Raw genomic sequence first — 24,039 nt, forward strand, 5'->3', positions numbered from 1 at the left:
GCACAATTTATTGTCATTGTCTATTTCACTTATTTCATCCTGAGGCTCAAAATTTAAAGTGAATTTATCTGAAGTAAAGTCACAAATGAAGAAATATTATATTAGGTTTATCTAGAGAAGTGTTAACTGAAGTTTGGTGAAACCTCTAACCCTAAGGCAGAAATCCATTCTGGCACCTGCTTTTCTCCAAGTAAAATTATAAAGCTTCAGAAATGGAAGACCTCTTACAGATTATTCATTTCCAACCTTTTATTCACTTATTTACCCTTGCCTTCAACAAATATAATTCTAAGTACTTAGCATGGGCTCAGCATCAAAAATATAGCAGTGAATAGGATTGGCAAGGTCCCTGTCTTCATGGAGTTGATATCTCTGGTTGGTTGAAGGAAAGGGGGAAGAGTGGATTTATAACACATAGAATAATCAATAATGTAAGATCCCACAGACAAGGAAGGGAAAGAATTTCAGTCCACACACACGTTTGAATGGATTGGCCTTTATGAGAGATGGATGGGAGGTGTGTTGTAGGTAAGCATGGTATAATTAGTATTGGAAAACTAAAGGAGTCCCATCTGATGGCTCTGTGAAGTGTGAGACATTGTTATCTACTGACAGGTAATGACATTTGAAATTTAAAAGAAATGAAGTGTGTTTCTGTGCTTGGAAAAGCCAATGCAGAGAGTGAAATAGCCATTTGATATACTTGAACAGGTTAAGGTAAGCTGGAATGTATGCTCAAAATTAGTAGGTTAAACCTTTAAGGTGTTCCTTTCTCCCTATAAACGCAAACATGCAGTGCTTGGATGGACAGTACCACTATTTCTATCTGGCTGGGGACTTTTTCTTAATGTGTTAGCACATTCTATTGAGTTACAGTCAAGAGAAACATTGTAATAAAGTGGCTTTGACACTGCCTTTTGATGCTGAGTATGTTTCTTAGTTTTTCCAAGTTCCTTAGGAGTACCTCTACCATACATCTTGTACACTCTATATACTAGCCTATTAGACTACTTAATTTTCTCTAAGAGAATTATTTCTGGACTCTTATAGTTGCCAGTGACAGCAAGTCTGACGGGCTTAGGGGAAAAGGCAACAACACACTTCAAATGAATTGTTTCCAGGACATTTTGTCCATTTCTGTATCTGCATTACATTGCATGTCACCTTTACTCTTTGAAACAGGTCTCTTTTACATTGCTGGGTACAGGATTATTAGCAGCATTATAGAGCATGTGTTCAATTTTGTCAACAAAAAGTATTCTCCTTCTTCCCTGATTTTGAATTTACTATAATCTGGGGCAGAACTCCGATTTGTATGACTGAGGGATAGAATACTGAATTGACAGCTCTCACTTGGTTGAAATGCAAAGAGGAAAGCTCCCTCAAGAACAAATAAGATAGGGGGCACCTGGGTGGCTCAGTTGTTTGAGCATCTGCCTTTGGCTCAGGTCATGATCCCAGAGCCCTGGGATAGAGTTCCACATTGGGCTCCCTGCTTCATGAGGAGCCTGCTTCTCCCTCTGTCTCTACCTCCCTTTCTTTGTCTCTCATGAATAAATAAAATCTTAAAAAAAAAAAAAAAAAAAAAAAAAAAAAAACGAATAAGATACGGTTCTCACAGAAAAGGAGTTCTTTTTGGTAGACAAAGCAATAATCTTCTCTTAGTTGCCACCATACACACACACACACCCTTTCTCCAGCCACTTCAAATGAAGCTTTTGCTGAACATGGTACTGTTTTCCATTTATAGCCACAGGTATATTCATCTCTGTCCCACATGTTTTGCCTAGGAATAGCTCCCATCTCTAAGGTTTAAATTTGCAGGTTGGTGTCCATTTTCCTCAGGTGAGGATGTAAATTTCACTCTATGGGCTAAATGAAAAATACAGAAATATCTGACATATTTCATATAAAGTACTAGATGAAAAAAGCAGAATAACTGTAGTTTAAAATACCAGTTCAGGAAAGGCTCAAAAAGGGAAGCAAAAACAGCAATTTTACTACATTATGCTGAACAAAGATAACAAAGTTAACCTACTTGAGCATCTTTTCATTGACTCACTTCCCTAGCAATGGATTGACATAATTGGTTAACTCATTCCAAAGAGTCCCCAGATTCAGCCTACCAGTGAAATTTTCTTTCTTTCTTGTTTTCCTGGGCCACTTCTGAGGATTATTTGAGAGAATTCCCTTGTTGGAAGCTCTACTCCCTTAACAGCCCACTGTATATGCATATAGGTACAAAACCTGGGAGTTGCTTAGTAGTTGAGCCATCACAGACCTTTTATATCATGCTAGATTTTCTTGCCAATATAACTCATTTAGAGCCTTAGTTAACTCCTTTGAGAACTTTAGATTCATTAAGGCAATTTTTAAGTGTCCTGGGACTTTTGTCATTTTAGCAACTTAAGAATTTCTGCAAAGGGGAGATCCTGCCCCTGAGCACCAGCACAAGGCCCTGCCTTCTGAAGCCTGGAGTTTCAAAAGTCAGCAGACTTGCCTGGGATACTGCCCAGAGGGCATTGCCCTGTTTCTGGGAGGAGTCAAACAACCCAGAAGCAGACTGTGAAAACAGCAATCTGAAAAACACCAGGAACAAACAGTGGTGAGATTATTCACTCTTCTAGGTGTGCCTCCCCGAAAAGCAGCATAGGTAGATACTCCTGTCCAGGAGCAAAATAACTGACTAGTGCTACTTCCTTTCCCACCCCTCAACATAAACAGTAGCCACCTGTAGTGAGCTGCAGAGTACCCACATTGGCTTTCTAACCTCCTTACAAATCCAGCACCCATGCAGTCTGGTAGTACTGCCCTTGTCAGTGAAGCTTGCCTCAGTCCCAGTGCTATAGGCCTTTTCCACAGAGGAGCAGCAAAAACCACTGCCCACACCATGGCCCCTGACCAGAGAGTTCTACATGACTTCAGTTTAAGTGGAAGTATCAGGTCTCATTTAACAAGCTGACCAGGGATCCCTGGGTGGCGCAGCGGTTTGGCGCCTGCCTTTGGCCCAGGGCGCGATCCTGGAAACCCGGGATCGAATCCCACGTCGGGCTCCCAGTGCATGGAGCCTGCTTCTCCCTCTGCCTGTGTCTCTGCTTCTCTCTCTCTCTGTGACTATCATAAATAAATAAAAATTAAAAAAAAAATAAATTTTTTAACAAGCTGACCAGAGCGCACCTAGTTGAAACATTTTGGGCAAAGACCAAACACTTCCCACTGCAGGCAACGAGAGACTGCAGATGACAGGCCGGAAGGATACAGCAGCCAAAACACAGTAGCAGAGAGCACACAGCACACACACACAGAGAATCTGAATTCTGAACTACCAAACCCTGGACCTATATGATCTCTTCCTCAGAAAGTCATGACTATCAGGAGCAGGAAACATACAGGCTTTCTGACACAGAGAAGAAGACAGAGACAAAATCCCAAGGTGGAGGAATTTCTTGCAAATGAAAGAACAAGATAAAAGACACAGCCAGGGATCCCTTGGGTGGCACAGCGGTTTGGCGCCTGCCTTTGGCCCAGGGCGCGATCCTGGAGACCCGGGATCGAATCCCATCGGGCTCCCAGTGCATGGAACCTGCTTCTCCCTCTGCCTGTGTCTCTGCCTCTCTCTCTCTCTCTCTCTCTCTCTCTCTCTCTCTGTGACTATCATGAATAAAAAAATAAAAATTAAAAAAAAAAAGACACAGCCAGATATTAAGCAGAACAGGTATAAAGTAATATGACTGGTGAAGAATTCAAAGCACAATCATTAAGGATATTTGCTGGCTTGAGAAAATAATGGAAGACCAGGGAGACCCTTACCACAGAGATAAAAGAGTAAAAAAAAAAGTCAGAAGTGAAAAATGTGATAACTGCGATTCAAAACAGACATGATGTAATGAATACAAGGATGGGTGAACCAGAGGCACAAATAAGTGATGTACAGGATAAAATAATGAAGCATATTGAAGCTGAACAAAACAGAGAATTCTGCAACATGAGAATACTCTTAAGGAACTCAGTGCCCCCATCAAACATAATAACATTCATGTTATAGGTGTGCTAGGAGAAGAAGACAGAGAAAAGTTGACAGGGAATTTATTTGAGAAAATAATATATGAAAACTTCCCTTAACTGGAGAAGGAAACAGACATCATAGATCCAGGAAGCACTAAGTAAGAACTCCCATCAAAATCAACAAAAGCTGGGGTGCATGGGTGGCTTAGTCACTTAAGCATCTGACTCTTGATTTCCGCTCAGGTCATGATTTCAGGGTTGTGAGACTGAGCCCGTGGAGCATGGGCTCCGTGCTCAACAGAGAGTCTGCTTGAGATTCTCTCTCCCTCTTCCCCTCCCTCCCTCCCTCCCTCTCTCTCAAATAAATAAATAAATCTTTTAAAAAAATGAAAGCTGGCCAACAACATACTGTAATTAAATCTTATGAAATATACTGATAAAGAAAAGAGTCTTAAAAGGAGCAAGAAAAAAAGAAGGACCTAACTTACAGGGAAGACCCACGAGGCTAGCTTCAGATCTTCGACATAAGTTTGACAAGCTAGAAGGGAGTGACATGATATATTCAGAGTACTGAATGGCAATAAATCTGCAGCCAAGAATATTCTATCTAGCAAGGGTATCATTGAGAATAGAAGGAAAGATAAAAGAGTTTCCCAGACAAAAACTAAAGGAGTTTGTAGCTATTAAACCAGCCCTATATGAAATATTGAAGGGGACTCTGAGTGAAAAGGAAAGAACAAAGTGACAAAGACAAGAAAGGTATAGAGAGAAATCTCCGAAACCAACAACAAAACAAATAAAATGGCACTAAATACATATCTATCAATAATTACTCTGAATATAAATGGACTAAACACTTCAATCAGCATATAGTGTCAGGATGTATTTTAAAAAAAAAAAAAAGACCTATCTAATGCTGCCTACAAGAAACTCAGTTTAGACCTGAAGATACCTGTGCATTCACTGAAAGTGAATTTCTCCATTTGGAGAAATGCTTACCATGTAACTGGATGTCAAAATAAAGCCAGAGTAGCAAGCAATATTCTGTCAGAGAAACTAGACTAAACCAAAGACTGCAAGAAATGAAGAAGGGCATTATATCATAACAAAGGGCACAATCTAACAGTAAGGTCTAGTAATTGAAGTATTTATATGCATAATATGGAGGCATCAAATATATAAAAAAAAACAAACATAAGGGAACTCATTGAAAATAATACAGTAAGAGTAGGGGATTTTATCACCCCATTTATATCAGTGGACAGATCACCTAAGCAGAAATTCAAAAAGGAAACAATAACTTTGAATGACACACTGGAAGTTCACAGATATATTCAGAACATTTCATCCTAAAGCAGCAGAATGCACATTTCTTTTTGAGTGCACATAGAACATTGTCCAGAATAGATCATGTACTAGGTCACAAATCCGTTCTCAGCAAGTACAAAAAGATTGAGATCATGCCATGCATCTTTTCTGAACAGAGTGCTAGGAAACTTAAAGTCAACCACACACACACACACAGAAAAAAAAAAAAAAAAAACTATGGAAAGACTAAAAACACATGGTGGTTAAATAATGTGCTACTTAAACAATGTGTCAACCTGGAAATCAAAGAAGACATAGAAATGTACATGGAAACAAATAAAAGTGAAAACAATGGGGCAGGCAGGGTGGCTCAGCAGTTCAGCACCACCTTCAGCCCAGGGCCTGATCCTGGAGACCCGGGATCGAGTCCCACATCAAGCTCCCTCTGTTCATGGAGCCTGCTTCTCCCTCCGCCTGTGTCTCTGCCTCTCTCTCTCTCTCTCTCTGTCTCTGATGTCTCTGTCTCACTTCTCACCTACTCTAATCCAATCTTTATAAAAGAGGCAGTCTCGAGAACTAAGACTGCTCAGCCTTATCCTGGAGTGGAGTATCTAGCCAGGGTCTCAGTTTTCCCAGAGGGGTAGACCGTACGGTAAGGTAAGGAAATGGGTGGGACGTAGGTGTGCCTCCACAATGGGAGGTAGGGTTCTTCTAGCTCGTGTGACACAAGGAGTAAAACCCGGTACTCCCCCTCTTTCCTCTGGATTGCCCAACTGTGGCCATGGCCCAGTCTTCTTTGTTGTCACTCTTAGTATCCATCGTTCCTCCTGCGTCCATGGCAGGGTCACCAGCCAGTGCAGATTCTGTTGGCATCATTCTGATTCGCTGCAGGGGCTAGAATGTGTGTGGTATATGTGTGACTGTCATTCTTTCTGCATCCCCCTGCTCCCTTTGGTTTATCTGTTGTGTCTTCTACCCTGCCTTTATTTTCAGTTCCAACTCTGCTCTGTCCTATAGCTTTATTAAAACAGGAGTGTGTGGGGCTGAGGTCAGGAGTATAAGTACCTGCCTTGGGCGCTATTCCTTATACAACAAAAATATTAAATTTTTTTTCCTCCTCAGTAAAAGGAAAAAAAAAAACCCTAATAGATTAAATCTTAAAACAAACAAACAAACAAACAACAACAACAAAAAAAAAAACAGTGAAACAATGGTCTAAAACCTTTGGGATGCAGCAAAAGGAGTCCTAACAAGGAAATATATAGCAATATAGGGTAACCTCATGAAGAATCTTACCTAACCTTATTCCTGAAGGAGCCAGAAAAAGAACAATAAATGAAGCCTAAATCCAGCAGACAGAAGAAAATACTAAAAATTAGAGCAGAAATAAGTAATATAGAAACTTAAAAAACAAAAAATGATAGATCAATGCAACCAGGAGCTGGTTCATTGAAAAAATGAACAAAATTGATAAGCCCCAAGTGAGACTTACCAAAAAGAAAGAGAAAGAAACCAAATAAATAGAATGGGAGGAAAAATAGCAACCAACACCACAGAAATAATTATAAGAAAATATTATGAAGACCTATATGCCAACAAGTTGGACAACCTGAAAGAAATGGATGTATTCCTAGAAACATATAAACCACCAAAACTGAAAGAGGAAGAAATAGAAAACCTGAAGAGACCAATAATTAGCAAATAAATTGAATTAATCCAGGCCTAGGTGGCTTCACAGATCAATCCTCCAAACATTTAAAGGACAGTGAATACCTATTCTTCTCAAGCTATTCCAAAAAATACAAGAGGGAGGAAAGCTTCCACATTCATGCTATGGGGCCAGCATTACCCTGAATTCAAAAATAAATGAAGACTCAACTAAAAAAGAGAGCTATAGGCCAATATCCCTGATGCTTATAGATGTACAACTTCTCAATAAAATAGTAGCAAAACAAATCAAACAGTACATTAGAAAAAAGAAATCCTTCACCAGGGTGCCTGAGTGGCTCAGTCAGTTCTAGCATCTGCCTTTGGCTCAGGGCATGATCCCAAGGTGCTTCCCCATGCTTTTGCTCTTTCTCTTGCAATCTCTCTCTCAATCTCTCAAATAAATAAATGCAATCTTTAAAATAATTTTTAAAAATCATTCACTACTATCAAGTGGGATTTATACCTGGCCTGCAAGGGTGGTGTGATATTTGTAAAGCAATCAACATGATCAACTACATTAATGAAAGAAAAGACAAGAACCAAACGATCCTTTCAAAAGATGCAGAAAAAGCATTTGAAAAAATATATATAACATCCATTCATGACAAAAAAAAACAAAAATTCTCAACATATAATAAAGGCCATGTAAGAAAAACCCACAGGTAGTATCCTCTTCAATGGGGAAAACCTGGCAACTTTTCCTTTACAGTCAGGAACAAGACAGGGATGTCTACTCTAACCACTGTTACTTAACACAGTACTGGAAGTTCTAGCCAAGCAGTCAGTCAACAAGAAGAAATAAAAGGCATCCAAATTGGCAAAGAAGAAATCAAACTTTCACTCTTTGTAGAAGACATGATACTCTATATAGAACACCTTACAGATGCCGTCAAAAAATTGCTAGAAGTGATACACGAATTCAGTAAAGTTCATAGGACACAAAATCAACATACAGAAATATGTTGTACTGAGTAATCAAGGAATCAATCTCATTTAAAATTGCACCAAAAACTGTAAGATACCTGGGAATAAGCCTAACCAGAGAGAAGATCTGTACTCTGGAAACTATAGAACACTTACGAGAGACATTGAAGAGGACACAAAGGAATGGGAAAAAAGTTCCATGCTCATAATTGAAAGAACAAACATTGTTAAAATTTCTGTACTACTCAAAGCAATCTATACATTTAATGCAATCCCTATCAAAATGCCACCAGCGTTTTTCTCAGAGCTAGAACAATCCAAAAAATTGTATGGGACCACAATAGATCCTGAATAGCCAAACCAAACTTGAAAAAGAAAAGCAAATTGGAGGCATCACAGTTCCAGTCTTCAAGTCATATTACAAAGCTGCAGTGATCAAGACACTATAATACAGCACAAAAACAGACACAATCAATGGAACAGAATAGAAAACCTAGACATGAACCCACAAATATATGGTCAATTACACTTTGACAAAGCAGGAAGGAAAAAGGAAAAAGTCTCTTCAACAAATAGTATTGGGAAAACTGGATGGAAACATGCAAAAGAATGAACCTGTACCAGTTTCTTATGCCATACACAAAAATAATTTCAAAATGAATGAAAGGCATAAGTAGGAGGTAGGAAACCATCAAAATCCTAGAGGAGAACAGACAGCAACCTCTTTGACCTCAGCCACAACAACGTCTTAATACTCATGTCTCCAAAGGCAAGCGAAACAATAGCAAAAATAAACTATTGGAACTTAATCAAAATACAGATCTTCACACTGTGAAGGAAACAGTCTGCAAAACTAAAAAGCAACCTTCAGACTAGAAGGTGATATTTTCAAATGACATATCAAATAAAGACTTAGTATCCAACATATACAAAGAACTTGTCAGGGATCCCTGGGTGGCTCAGCAGTTTAGCACCTGCCTTTTTGGCTCAGGGCATGATCCCGGAGTACCAGGATTGAGTCCCACATTGGGCTCCCTGCCTGGAGCCTGCTTCTCCCTCTGCTTGTGTGTCTGCCTCTCTCTCTCTCTCTCTCTCTCTCTCTCTCATCAATAAATAAAATCTTAAAAAAAAACCCAACCCCCCAAAAACAAATAATCTAGTTTAAAAATGGGCAAAAGACATGAATAGACATTTTTTTCAAAGAATACATCCAGATGGCTAACATATACATGAAAAGATGCTCAGCATTACTCATCATCAGGGAAATGCAAATCAAAACCATAATAAGATACCACCTCACACCTGTCAGAATGGCTAATATTAACAATACAGGAAACAACAGATTTTGTGAGGATGCAGAGAAAGCGGAGCCCTCTTACAATGTTGGTGGGAATGCAAGCTGGTGAAGCCACTGTAGAAAACACTATGGATGTTCCTCAGAAAGTTAAAAATAGAGCTACCCTTCAATCCAGTAGTTGAACTACTAGGTATTTATCCTAGTAGGATACAAATTTAATTCAAAGGGATACATGCACCTCCAATAGATACATGTTACTAGCAGCAGTACCAACAATAGCCAAATAATAGAAAGAGCCCAAATATCCCATGGGGACTGATGAATGGATTAAGAAATGTTATACAATGGAATATTCCTTAGCTCCCCACCTCAAGAGGAATAAAATCTTGCCATTTGCTATTATGTAGATGCATCTAAATATTAGGCTAAGCAAAATAAGTCAGAGAAAGACAAATGTCATATGATTTCACTCATATGTGACATTTAAGAAACAAAAGAAACCAACATAGTGGGGAACAAAGAGAGAGCCAAACCATATAAGAGACTCTTAAATATAGAGAACAAACTGAGGGTTGCTGTAGGGGAGATGAGCGGAGGTGGGAGGACCAGTTAATATTTAAATTGATGATAGGTATTAAGGAGTGCACTTGTGATGAGCACTGGGTATTGTATATGATGCATCACTAAATTCACTAAATCACTAATTTCACTAATTCTGAAAATAATATTTCTATATGTTACCTTACTGGAATTTAGGTGAAAATTTGGAAAAATAAAAATAAGTTATTTTGGAGTGAGAAGGATTGTAACATTACTGCAGTACATCCTTAGTATAATATATGTTTAACTTTATAAGAAACCTCCCAACTTTTTTCTAAAGTGTCTACCATTTTGCATTCTGGCCAGCTCTGCATGTTAAATCCTCTTTATAAAATGATTCCTTTATCATGAAATGATCCTCCTTATTCCTGGTCATTACTTATTTTGAACTATAATAATGGTGACTCCACCTTTCTTCTTAGTTTTTGTTTGATATTTAGACATTTTCCCCACATTGTTAATCTATGATCTTGTCTTGAAAATCATTGTATAAAACATATGACAGAACTTGTTTTTTATTCAGCTTATGATCTCTGTTTTCGTTAGAGTGCTTAGACCATTTATATTTGTAGTAATTACTGATATAGTTGACTTTAAATGTTCAATATTGCTATTTATTTTTACTTATTCTATCTTTTATGTTTTCCTCTTTTCCTGCTTTGTTTAGGATTGTGCATATGTTCTGTGTGGTTCTGTCTTCATTATTAGTGCATTAGCTGTGCCTCTTTAATAATTTTAGTGATTTTTTTTAGGATATACAGTATAATCTTTCATTTGGCACAGTCTATTCTCAAATTTTACCACTTCATGTGTACATTGAAACTCTTACAACAGATTATTTTCTTTTCTATTTTCCTTGCTTTTGTGCTATTGTCCTCTGTTTTACTTGTGCATAAAACTCAGGACATTGTGATTATTTTTGCTTTAAATAGAAATGTAGTTTTTACTTTTACCCACAAATTGACTATTTCTGGCATACTGAGTTTCTCTTTGCATTCCCAATTTCCATTTAGTACCTTTTTTTCCTGCTTAAATAATTTCCTTTAATATGTCCTGTAGTGACATCCTGTTAGCAAGAAATGTTCTGTTTTATTGTTTTTTTAAAAATTGTACACTGCACCTTGATTTTAGGAATTTTTTTATTACTGGTTGCAGAATTTTTTTGCCAGTGTTTTCCTTTTCCTTCAGTAATTTAAAAAATGTTCTATTTTTCAATGCCCTGTGTGGTTTTAGACAAAAAGCCTACTGACATTATTTGTTTCTCTGCACCTATCATGGTTTTATTCTCTCCTTCTGGCTGCTTTCAAGATTTTTCTTTTTATTTTTGATTTTCATCAGTCTTATTATGAGCTGGCTTAATGGGATCTTCATTTTGTTTTCCTTGTTTGGTACTGTTTGATGTTCTTAGATTCATCAGGTTACATTTTTCACCAATTTTGGAAATCTTTTGGCCATTTGTTCCATTGCACTCACTCCTCTTTCTGGGATTCTCCTTTCCTGTATATTCAACTACTTGATATTACACAAAAAGTTCATTAAGACTATTCTATTTTTTTCTAAATTTTTTTTGTACTTTTAGGACTTTCTTTTAGTAACTTCTTTTACTGCTGTTTCTTCAGTTTTGCCATAGTAAAATTTACCAGCACAATAGCAGACAAATTGATCAGTGGGACAGAATAGAAAACCCAGAAATGAACCCACAAATATATGGTCAACTGCTCTTCAACAAAGCAAGAAAGAATATTCAGTGGGAAAGAGAGAGTCTGTTCAATAAGTGATATTGGGAAAACTGGATGGAAACATGCAAAAGAATGAAACTGGACCAGTTTCTTACACCATACACAAAAATAATTTCAAAATGGATTAAAAGCCTAAATGTGAGATGGGAAACCATCATAATCCTAGAGGAGAACACAGGCAGCAACCTCTTTTATCTCAACCAGAGCAAGTTCTTACTATGCATGTCTCCAGAGGCAAGGAAAACAATAGTAAAAACAAACTGTTGGGACTTATTCAGGTTAAAAAGCTAATGCACAACAAAGGAAGCAACCAACAAAACTAAAAGAAAGCCTATGGAATGGGAGACAATATTTAAAATGATACATCTAACCTGAAAACTGTTATCCCAGACCAACTTGCTGCATTAAAAATTGTCAACAACACCTTTTTTTTAGATTTCATTACTTAAAATTAATTTTTAAAATAAAAACATTGGCATTTACTTTTAAATTATATTAATTTATGAAACCATTTTCTTTTGTAGAATATGCACTAGCACTAAAACAGAGTAAAGAATATTATGGGTATCTACAAAAATTATTTCTGACTTCTGTATTCACCCAAATTTTGTGTTTACATATGTGAGATAAAATGAAATTTCTAAACAATAAATAAATAAATAAATAAATAAATAAATAAATAAATAAAATTATACATCTGATAAAGGGTTATTATCCAAAATCTACAAAGAATTTCTGAAACTCAGCACCTCAAAAACAAATAATCCATTGAAGAAATAGGCAGAAGATATGAATAGACGTTTTTCCAAAGAAGACATCCAGATGACTGAAAGACACATGAAAAGATGTTCAATATCACTCATCAGTGAAATACAAATCAAGACTATAATGAGATACCACCTCATACCTATCAGAATGGGTAAAATAAGCAACACAGGAAACAACAGACTTTGGCACAGATTCAGGAAAAAGGGAGCCCTCTTACACTGTTGATGAGAATGCAAACTGGTGCAGCCAGTGTAGAAAACACTATGGACATTCCTCAGAAAGTTAAATATAAAACTACCCTATCACCCAGCAGTGGCATTACTAGGTACTTACCCAAAGGATACAGAAATACTGATTTTAAGGGGTACATGCACCCCAATGTTACTAGCAGCATTATCAACAGCAGCCAAATTATGGAGGGAGCCTCAATATCCACTTATTGATGATTGAATAAAGAAATTGTGATGGGTGTGGAGAGTTAAGATGGCAGAGTAGTAGGGGTACCCTGGTCTTGCCTTATCCTTTGAATAGCTAGGGTAACATTGAATCATTTTAAATACCTAGGAAATTATTTGAGGATTAAGAGAACAGTCTGCACAACTGGAGAGAATGTGGCATGTACAAGCTGCAGAGATATGAATTAGAGGAGAGAAAAGGCACAGTGCCATGAAGGGGAGGGAATACTTTCCATGGAGGAAGGAAAGAGAGAGAGGGGAACAGAGAGCAGTGTTTTGGTTTAGAAAAGCACTTCCCCAAAACCATTGACTGGGAATCCAGAGGGACTGTCACAAGTTTTTGCAAGCAGCAGAATTCAAATTTTGAAGTTTTAGAAGCCTGCACTCTTCACCAGAATCCAGCAGGGTAGGCAGTGTTTCTTCTGGGGAGGAAGGTGAAGGCCCAGGGGAAGAAAGCGTGGTGCAGGTGTCCCCTGGGTCACCCTGGGAGAGATTACTCCCCTCCCTGAGTACATTGGGAAGAGGCTACATTGTCTCTCTAAGGACAAAATACTCACTGAGCACCGTTGAGTGGCTGTTTGTTAGCAAGGAATAGAAGTACACACAGAGGGCAAATAACCTGTTCGCAGTTTTTCACTGTGCTTCACAATCAAATCCAAGCACCTACACTGTCATATGATTACTTTCCTGGGACAGAACAGCACCAGAAACAATGCAATGTAGCTCTGCTCCAGAAGAACAGGTTGGGTCCGAGCCATATCAAGTCCTTTAAGAATTTGAGTTTTGTGTCCTATCCAGGCACCAGAGATAAAACGTAAGAGAACTCTGTCGCCAGGTGTGCCTGTGGTCCAGGCACAGACACATTGAGGATGGGGATCAGACTGAAGCCTGAGACACAAGAAGGGAGATTGTTCTCTTTTCTGTGAAAGTTTTCTGAACAGCAGCAGCCTGAGCTCCCCTCTCTGGGGAGGAGAGAATGGGGCAATGCCATCTTTCCCTCTCCCAACTGCATGGTTGGACCTCAGTGAGCAACACTCAGTGCCCCCAGTGGAATCTTGAGCCACTTACACCCAACCAGGCCCCTCTGCATCCTGCAGGTGCATCTCTACTCTAGCAGGTCAGACTGAGAGTTAGCACAGCAGGTTTCTCCCCCAGAGGAATAGCACAAGATCCCTGCATGCACCAAGTCTACTGATCTTAGAGTGCTCCAAACTGTCATCTTCACCCCCAGTGGAAAGAGGCCCAGACTTTCTTTTTTTTCTCCTTTTTTTTTTTCCCCTTTGGAATCAGGTCTATAGTTTTTAATTTGTTTTGTTTTGGTTTTGGTTTTGGTTTCATTTCCAAAGCCATTTTTCGGATCAGGTTTTTTTGTTGTTGTTCCTCTTTTTTTCTCTTTGGAATCAGACTCATCATTTTTAGTTTGTGTGTTTGGGATATTATGTCTCTCTCTCTCTCTCTCTCTCTCTCTCTCTCTTTTTAAAAAACCAGGCTTATAGTTTCAAGCAAATCAAAGCATACCTGGTTAAATGCCTAAACATTCCCCACTGCAAGCAAGGAGGAACTCTAAAAATGACTAACCTGTGAAGTACAGCCAGAACACAACAGCAGAGTACACACAGCATATACCAGAAACACCTTTTGAAGTGCCAAGCCCTGGACAGTGTAACCCCTTATTGATATATTAATATATCAATATTGATATATTACCCCTTATTGATATAGCATTACTCTCAGGAGCAGGGAACATAATAAGCTTTCATAACATGCAAAAGACAGAACCCTAGACAAAATAACAAGATGAAGGAATTCTCTCCAAAGAAAGATCAAGAAAAAAATCACATCCAGGGATTTACTAAAACAGATACAAGCAATACATCTGAACAAGAATTCAAAACGGTAGTCATAAGGATACTAGCTGGGCTTGAAGGAAACATAGAAGACACCAGAGATATCCTTGCTGCAGAGATAAAAATCTAAAAACCAGCCAGGCCAAAATAAAAAATGCTAGAACTGAGATGTAAAACCAAATGAATATAATCACAATGAGGATGGGAGAAGCAGAAGAGACAATAGGTGATAAAGAAGATAAAATTATGGAACATAATGAAACTGAAAAGAAGAGGGGAAGAAAACTGTTAGATCATGAAGGTTGGCTTAAGAAAATCAATGATTCCATAAAGCGAGATAATAGCCATATCATAGGAGTCCTAGCAGAAGAGTAGGGAAAAGTGGCAGAAGTTTTATTTGGACAAATTATACTGAGAACTTCCCTTAGCTCAGAAAAGAAACGGGCATTGAAGTCCAAGAGGCACTAAGAACTCCCCTCAAAATACACAAAACAGGTCAACATCATGACATATCACAGTGAAACTTAAAAAATGCAGTGATAAAGAGAAAATTCTAAAATCAGCTAGGGATCAAAAGATGCTTTACCTACAAGTGTAGATGCATAAGGTTAGCAGCAGACCTGGCCACTGAAACTTATGAGGCCAGAAGGGAGGGCAGGAAACATTCAACATGCAAGTGAGAAAAATATGCAGCTGAGAATACTTTATCCAGCAAGACTGTCACTCAGAATAGAAGGAGAGATAAAGAGTTTCCAAGAGAAGTGAAAACTAAAGGAGTTCATGAACACTAAACCAGCTATGCAAGAAATATTAGACCAAAAACAACAAAGACCAGAAGGGAACAGAAACAAGCTATACAAACAGGACTCGGGAGGTAATACAAAGGCACTACATTCCTATCTAACAATATTCTGAATGTTTGTTTACTCAGAAAACATAGGGTATCAGAATAGGTTTTTTTTTTTTTTTTTAAAAAGACCCATTGGGGATCCCTGGGTGGCGCAGCGGTTTGGCACCTGCCTTTGGCCCAGGGCGCGATCCTGGAGACCCGGGATCAAATCCCACGTTGGGCTCCCGGTGCATGGAGCCTGCTTCTCCCTCTGCCTGTGTCTCTGCCTCTCTCTCTCTCTCTCTCTGTGTGTGACTATCATAAATAAATAAAAATTTTTAAAAATTTTTAAAAAAAGACCCATTGATAAATTCCTTACACAAGATGGACTTTAGACCCAAAGACACCTCAGTTTCAAAGTGAGAGGATGGAGATCCATTTATCGTTTAAATGAACATTAAAAGAAAGCTGGAGTAGCCATACTTATATTAGACAAACAAGATTTTAAACCAAAGACTGTAATAAGAGATGAAAAATAACACTGTATCATAATACAAGCATCTTATCCAACAAGATCTAACAATTGTAAATATTGATGCCCCTGAACTCCGTGACAAATACATAAAGCAATTGGTAACAAACTTAAAGAAATTCATTGATAATAATACAATGACAGTAGGGGATTTTAACACCCCACTCACAGCAATGGACAGATTATCTAAGCAGAAAATCAACAAGGAAACAAGGGCTTTGAATGACACACTGGACCAGATAGACTTAACATATATTCAGAACATTTCATACTAAAGCACTGAATACACATTCTTTTTAAGTATACATAGAACATTCTCCAGACTAGATCGCATACTAGGTCACAAATCAGGCCTCAACCAATATAAAGAGATTGTGATCATACCATGCATTTTTTTCAGACCACAACGCTATGAAACTTGAAATCAATAACAAGAAAAATTTGAAAAAACCACAAATGCATAGAGGTTGAAGAATATTCTATTAAAGAATGAATGAAGGCAGCCCGGGTGGCTCAGCAGTTTAGTGCCGTCTTCAGCCCAGGGCGTGATCCTGGAGACCTGGGATCGAGTCCCACGTCAGGCTCTCTGCATGGAGCCTGCTTCTCCCTCTGCCTGTGTCTCTGCCTCTCTCTCTCTCTCTCTTATGAATAAATAAATAAAATATTTTAAAAAAATAAAGAATGAATGAGCTAACCAGTACTTTAAAGAAGAAATATAACAGTCCCAAATCTTTAGGATACAGCAAAAGTGGTCATAGGAGAGAAGTATATAATGATAACCAGTCTTTCTTAAGGTGCAAGAAAAGTATCAAATACACAGCATACTCTTACACCTAAAGGGACTGGACAAAGAACAGCAAATAATGCTAAAACCAGCAGAAGGAAATAATAAAGATTAGAACAGAAATCAATGATACAGAAATAAAAAATCAGAATGGATCAACAAAACTAGGATCTTGTTCTTTGAAATAATGAACAAAATTGATAAACTCTTAGCCAGACTTACCAAAAAGAAAAGAGAAACGATCCAAATAAATGAAACCATGAATGAAAGAGGAGAGATCACACCAACACCAAAGAAATAGAAATGATTATAAGAGAATATTAAGAGCAATTACCTGCCAATAAATTGGGCAATATGGAAGAAATGAATGCATTCCTAGAATCATATAAACTACCAAACAACAGGAAGGAATAAAAAATTAGAACAGACTCATAACCAGCAAAGAAATGGAGTCAGTAATCAAAATTCTCTCAAAAGAAAAGGAGTCCAGAACAAGATGGCTTCCCAGGAGAATTCTAACTAACACTTAGAGTTAATACCTTTTTTTTTCCAAAACTATTCCAAAAAAATAGAAATGGAAGGAAAATTTCCAAACTCATTCTGGGAAGCCAGTATTACCTTGATTCTAAAACCAGGCAAAGATCCCACTAAAAATTACTAAGAATTACAGAGCAATATCTCCGATGAACATGGATTCAGAAATTCTCAACAGGGGCGCCTGGGTGGCTCAGCAGTTGAGCATCTGCCTTTGGCTCAGGGAGTGATCCCGGGGTCCTGGGTTCAAGTCCCACCTCAGGCTCCCTGCATGGAGCCTGCTTCTCTCTCTGCCTGTGTCTCTGCCTGTGTCTCTGCCTCTCTCTCTCTCTCTCTCTCTTTCTCTGTGTCTCTCATGAATAAATAAATAAAATTTTAAAAAAATTCTCAACAAATACTAGCCAATCAAAGCCAACAGTTCATTAAAAGAATTATTCACCACAACCAAGAAAGGTTTTTTTCCTTTGGGCTTAGTATCCCAAACTTAATCCACATGATACACTACATTAATAAAAGAAAGGATAAGAACCATGTGATCCTCTCAATAGATGCAGAAAAAGAATTTGACAAAATATAGTAACTATCTTGGTAAAAACCCTAAAGTAGGGAAAGAAGGCAGCACATACCTCAACATCATAAAGGCAATATAGGAAAGATCCACAGCTAACATTATCCTAAGGGAAATAACTGAGAGCTTTTCCCCTGAAGTCAGGAACACAACAGGGATGTCCACTCTCACCACTATTGTTCAACATATTACTGGCAATCTTAATCTGAGCAATCTGAAAACAAAAAACAAATAAATAAAAGGCATCCACATTGGCAGGGAAGGAACCAAACTTTCAGTTTCTCAGATGAAGTGATACTCTGGAGAAAACTCAAAAGACTCCACCAAAAAACTGCTAGAGCCAATATGTTTTGGAAAAAATATCCAATGGAAAAAAAGACAGTCTACAAGAATAGACAAAAACCTCTTTTACCTTGGCAGTAGCAACTTCTTACTAAACACATTGCCACAGGCAAGGGGAACAAAAGCAAAATGGACTATTGGTTGGGATTCCTGGGTGGCTCAATAGGTTAAGCATCTATGTTTGTCTTGGGTCATGATCTCAGGGTCCCGGGATGGAGCCCTGCATCAAGCTCCCCAATAAGCAGAAAGTCTGCCCTCCCCCCTGCTCGTGCGCTCACTCACTTTCTCTCTCTCTCTCTCTCAGATAAATAAAATTTAATGAAAATAATAAAAACAACTGCATAGCAAAGACAACAATCAACAAAACTAAAAGACAACCTACAGAATGGAAGACAATATTTGCAAATGACATATCTGATAAAGGGTTAGTATCCAAAATCTATAAAGAATTTCTCAAACTCAACACCCAAAAAACAAATAATCCAGTTAAGAAATGGGTAGAAGACATGAATATACATTTTTTTCCAAAGAAGATATCCAGATAACTAACAAACATATAAAAAGATGTTGAATATCACTCATCATCAGGGAAATACAAATCAAAACCCAAAATGACATACCACCTAACACCTATCAGAATGGCAAAAATTAACAACACAGAAAACAACACATGTTGGTGAGGATGCAGACCTTCTTGCACTGTTGGGGGGAATGCAAACTGATTCAGCCACTTGGGAAAACAGTATGGAAGTTCCTGATAACATTAAAAATAAAGCTACCCTACAACTCGGCAATTGCACTACTAGATTCTTTACCCAAAGAATTTGTACAATAGTACAAATTTCGAATGGGTACATTCATCCCAATCTTTAGAGCAGAATTGTCAACAATAGCTAAACTATGGAAAGTGCTCAAGTATCTATAGACTGATGAATAGTAATGAATATGTGGCAAAATAGTCATCAAAAAGAATGAAATTTTGCCTTTTGTAATGACGTGAATGGAATTAGAGTGTATTCTACTAAGCAAAATAAGTCCATCAGAGACAGACAAATACCATGTGATTTTACTCATATGAATTTAGAAAACAATACAGATGAACAGAGGGGATGGGTAGGAAAAATACCATAAGATAAAAATATATATAGAAAGAGACAAACCATAAGAAACTCTTAACTATAGAAAACAAATTGAAGGTTGCTGGAGGGAAGGTGAGTAGGGATGGGCTAAATGGGTGTTGGGAATTAAGGAAAACCATTGTTGTGATAAGCACTTGGTGGTATATGTTAAGTGATGAGTCACTAAATACTACTTGAATTTAACTTGAATTTAATTAAAACTTGGAAGAAAAAAATGTATGTTCTGGAGATCAGAAGTATGATGAATATAGACAATATTAAATTATTAAAAACTGTTAACTGAACGAAAGAACACTCGGCAATAATTGGATTTCCTGAAGTTGGTAAAGAGCCTATACCAAAATCCTGTTTCCAACATCATACTTACTAATGAAAGACTAAATGCTTTCCCCCTGCGACTGAGAAGGGGGCAAGGATTTATATGCTTACCGCTTTTACTCAACATAATACTGGAATTCTAATCAGTGCAATAAGGCCAGATAAAGGAAAAAAAATTAGAAAATTAGATGGAAAAATAAAACTGCCTCAATTCATAGATGACGTGATTTTTTATATAAACTTCCAAAGAATCTACCAAAAAGTCCTGGGATTTAGTGCAAAAGAAAAATCATAGTATTTAGTTGTGAGTTCAGACTTGTTGCAGATTAAAAGTTCTACATGGTAAATATATCCCATTTCTATATACTAACAATGAATATAAGGAAACCAAATTAAAAATGAAGTTCCATTTACAGTTACTTTAAGGAAAAAATATTACTTAGTGCAGTGGGTTGAATTTGCCCCCCACCCCCCAACCAAAATTCATATGTTGAAGTTCTTACCCCCAGAGTGACTTTATTTGGAGATTAGGCTTTCAGGAAGTAATTGAGGTTAAATGATTTCATAAAGTTAGAGTCCTAATCCAATAGGATAGGTGGCCTTAAAAGAAGAGGAATCTTTCTCTCTCTCTCTCTCTCTCTCTCTCTCTCTCCCTCTCCCTCTCCCTCTCCCTCTCCCTCTCCCTCTCCCTCTCCCTCTCCCTCCACATGCATGCACTGAGGAAATGCCATGTGAATACTTGAAGACAGCTCTTCCTAGAACCCAACCATGCTGGCACCCTGATCTCACACTTCCAGGCTTCAGAATTGTGAGAAAATAAATTTCTGTTCTTTAAGCCACAGTCTGTGTAATTTGTTATGGCAGCCAAAGCAGACTAAGACACTTAGGTATGCCTTTAAAACATGTACAGTATTTATGTGCTCAATATTATAATATTGTGATGGAAGTAATAAACTGAATAAATGCAGAGGCATAGTGTGTTCAGAGGTAGGAAAATTCAGCATATGCAAGATGTCAATTTTTTTCCAAATTGATATGTAGATTTAATGCAATTTAATATCCAAATTCTAGCAAGATTTTTGTAGACATAAAGAAGCCTATTTCTAAAACTTCTATGGAAAGTCATAGGCCCTGGAATAGCTTAAATGTCTTGAAAAAGAATAAAGTATCAGGAATGACTTTATGTGATATGAAGGCCTACTGTATACTGACACTACGCAAGAGTGTGTGGTGTTAGTACAGGTATAGTCACACCTATCAATGGAGCAAAATAAAGAACCCAGAAATAGAACCATACATATATGTTCATCTTACTTACAGTGGTGCAAGAACAATTCAGTGGAGGAAAGATAGATTTTTCAACAAGTGGCACTGAAGCAATTGGACATCAACAGGCAAAAAAGAAAAAAAATTAAAATTAAAAAAAAAATTTAAATCTTGATCTAAACATAACATCTTATATAAAAACTAACTCAAAGTGAATCACAAAGTTAAATATAAAACTTTAAAACTTCAAGGGATAAAAACACAATCTTTGGAGTTTAGGGCCAAAGAGTTCTTAGGTCTGACAACAAAAACATGATCAATAAAGGAGAAATTGATAAATTCGATGTCATAAAGATTAAAAACTTGCTGTGCGAATTCCATTGTAAAGAGGATAAAATAGAAGTACAGGCAAGAGGAAGATATTTGCAGATCAAATTTCTAATAAAGAACTACTATCAAGAATATATAAATAGGTCTCAAAACTCAATAGTAAAAATTAAGAAAAGAAAAACCAGCAAAAATCCAATGAGAAAATGAGTAGACATGAGGCTGTAGAGACATATTGCTGCATATAAGCACATGAAAGATTGTCCAATATCATTAACTGTGATGGAAACTCAAATTAAAACCACAATGAAATTTTGTTACACATGTATCAGAATGGCTAAAGTAAAAGTCAGTGACATCCTATGGTGTCATTAAAAATGAAGTTCCATTTACAGTTACTTTAAGGAAAAAATATTACTTAGTGCAGTGGATTGAATTTGCCCCCCACCCCCCAACCAAAATTCATATGTTGAAGTTCTTACCCCCAGAGTGACTTTATTTGGAGATTAGGATGTCTCCTATGGATATGGAGACATTGGATCACTTTGTATTGCTGGTGAGAATGTAAGATGGCAAGGCCACTCTGGAAAACAGTTTCTTATAAAACTAAATATTCAATTATTATATAACCCAGCAAATACACTCTTATCTTAAATAAAAATTTATGGCCACACAGACACTTTTTATACAAATGTCCATAGTCGATTTATTTGTCATAGCCAAAAATTGGAAACATGCCAGATGTTCCTTCAACAGGTTAAATGTAAACTGTATTATATACACACCTGGAATACTACAGAGTAATAATAAAATTAACTATTGATACACCAGGCAACTGGGATGACACAGAGAACTATGCTGAATGAGGAAAAGCCCATCTTTTTTTATTATTATTTTATTTATATGTGTCATGAGAGATACAGAGAGAGGCAGAGACACAGGCAGAGGGAGAAGCAGGCTTCCTGCGGGGAGCCCGATGTGGGACTCGATCCCAGGACCCCAGGATCTTGCCCTGAGATGAAGGCAGATACTCAACCACTGAGCCACCCAGGTGCTCCAATAAAAGCCCATCTTAAATAGCTACATACTATTTGATTTCATTTATATAAAATTTTGGAAATGACAAAGTATTAAAAATGTTGAACATATTTGTGGTACCACTGGTTAGTAACTGCAATGATAGAATATGAATTTATTATATACATCATTCAGTTGTGCTGAACTTGCTTTGTGCTAGTCTCAGCATATCAATAACCAATGTTCTGACTGCACTGGCCCTTTTGGTTTTATCATAATTGCAAGTTGCCCTCAGCAACAACCATTGGGAAACTTTGAAAATAAAGTTTATGACTTACAAGAAAAAGAGAGATATAAAGAGAAAAAGAAAGAAAGGAAAGAAAGAAAGAAAGAAAGAAAGAAAGAAAGAAAGAAAGAAAGAAAGAAAGAAAGAAAGAAGAAAGAAAGAAAAAGAAAGAAAGAAAAAAGAAAAGAAAAGAAAAGAAAAGAAAGGAAGGAAGGAAAGAATTTGTTATACATATATATAACATATATAACAATATTCTGTTGTGTGTATATATATATATATACACACAACAGAATATTACTCAGCCATCAAAAAGAATGAAATCTTGGCATTTGCAACAAGGTGGATAGAGCTAGAGCATATTATACTAAGTGAAATAAATCAGCCAGTGAAAGACAAATATCAAATGATTTCATTCATATGTGGAATTTAAGAAACAAAACAGACGAACATAGGAGAAGAAGGGGAAAAAAGAGAGAGGAAAGCAAACCATAAGAGACTCTTAAGGACAGAGAACAAATGGAGGGTTACTGGAGGGGCGGGGAGAGGGGCTAGATGGGTAATGGATGTTAAGGAAGGCACTTGTTACGACGAACACAGGGTGTTAAATGTAAGTTGATGAATCACTGAATTCTACTCCTGGAGTCAATATTACACTGTATGTTAACTAATTAGAATTTAAATAGAGGGACGCCTAGGTGGCTCAGTGGTTGAGCCTCTGCCTTCAGCCCAGGTCCTGATCCTAGATACTACATCGGGCTCCCTGCATGAAGCCTGCTTCTCCCTCTGCTTGTGTCTCTGCCTCTTTCTCTCTGTGTCTCTCATGAATAAATAAATAAAATCTTAAAAAAACAAAAAGAATTTAAATAGAAATTGGGGGTAGGGTGGGTGGGAAGGGAACCATTTAAAAAAAAAAAAAAGGAATTCTAAGCATGTGAGTACAATCGAACTCTTTAGAAATGTATTTGGAAATCCAGAAGGGAATATTTTGGCTTCCCAGCTAATCTTCTCCATGCTCTACCCAACTCCTATTTGTTGGACTTTCAGTAATATCTGGTTGAACTGGTTTGTCTCAGTGAAGCTGCTGCTTCTTAGAGATGTACCAGAGTGGCTGAACTGTTTCTGAATGCATCTGCTCTTCTCTTTTGAGAGGTGGTCAGTATAAGTAAATTTGGAATATATTTTATGCCACTCATATCTAATGTGCTTTAAAATATATCCCTTTTCATGTTTAAGACATTTAAAAAATCAGAACAATAGTGAAGCTTATTTGGAATAGGTGCTTCAAATAATTTTTAAGAAAGTTGTGTAATGACATTCATCCTGCAAAGTCTATAGACATTTATTTGGGTTATAATGGTCAGTGTAGCAAGAACTGTATTGCATTTGAATATATATGTAAACATAGCCAGGTGCTATCATGACAGATATTACTACAATTTTT

At 37.3% G+C, this 24,039-nt stretch overlaps 1 protein-coding gene and 1 long non-coding RNA gene across 13 annotated transcripts in view; both read left to right on the forward strand.

Annotated features, from left to right (window-relative positions):
• The window catches only part of PSD3 (pleckstrin and Sec7 domain containing 3), a 713,619-nt gene that overhangs the window by 536,434 nt on the left and 153,146 nt on the right, over positions 1 to 24,039 (forward strand). The window lies entirely within an intron of this gene.
• Positions 3 to 22,764, forward strand: LOC144284647 (uncharacterized). The gene is made up of 3 exons (XR_013353093.1): positions 3 to 2,605; positions 18,547 to 21,674; positions 21,825 to 22,764. It is a non-coding gene; the product is annotated as an uncharacterized LOC144284647 (long non-coding RNA).

The sequence above is a fragment of the Canis aureus genome, chromosome 15 (assembly GCF_053574225.1).
Source record: "Canis aureus isolate CA01 chromosome 15, VMU_Caureus_v.1.0, whole genome shotgun sequence".
In the NCBI taxonomy this organism is placed as follows: domain Eukaryota; kingdom Metazoa; phylum Chordata; class Mammalia; order Carnivora; family Canidae; genus Canis; species Canis aureus.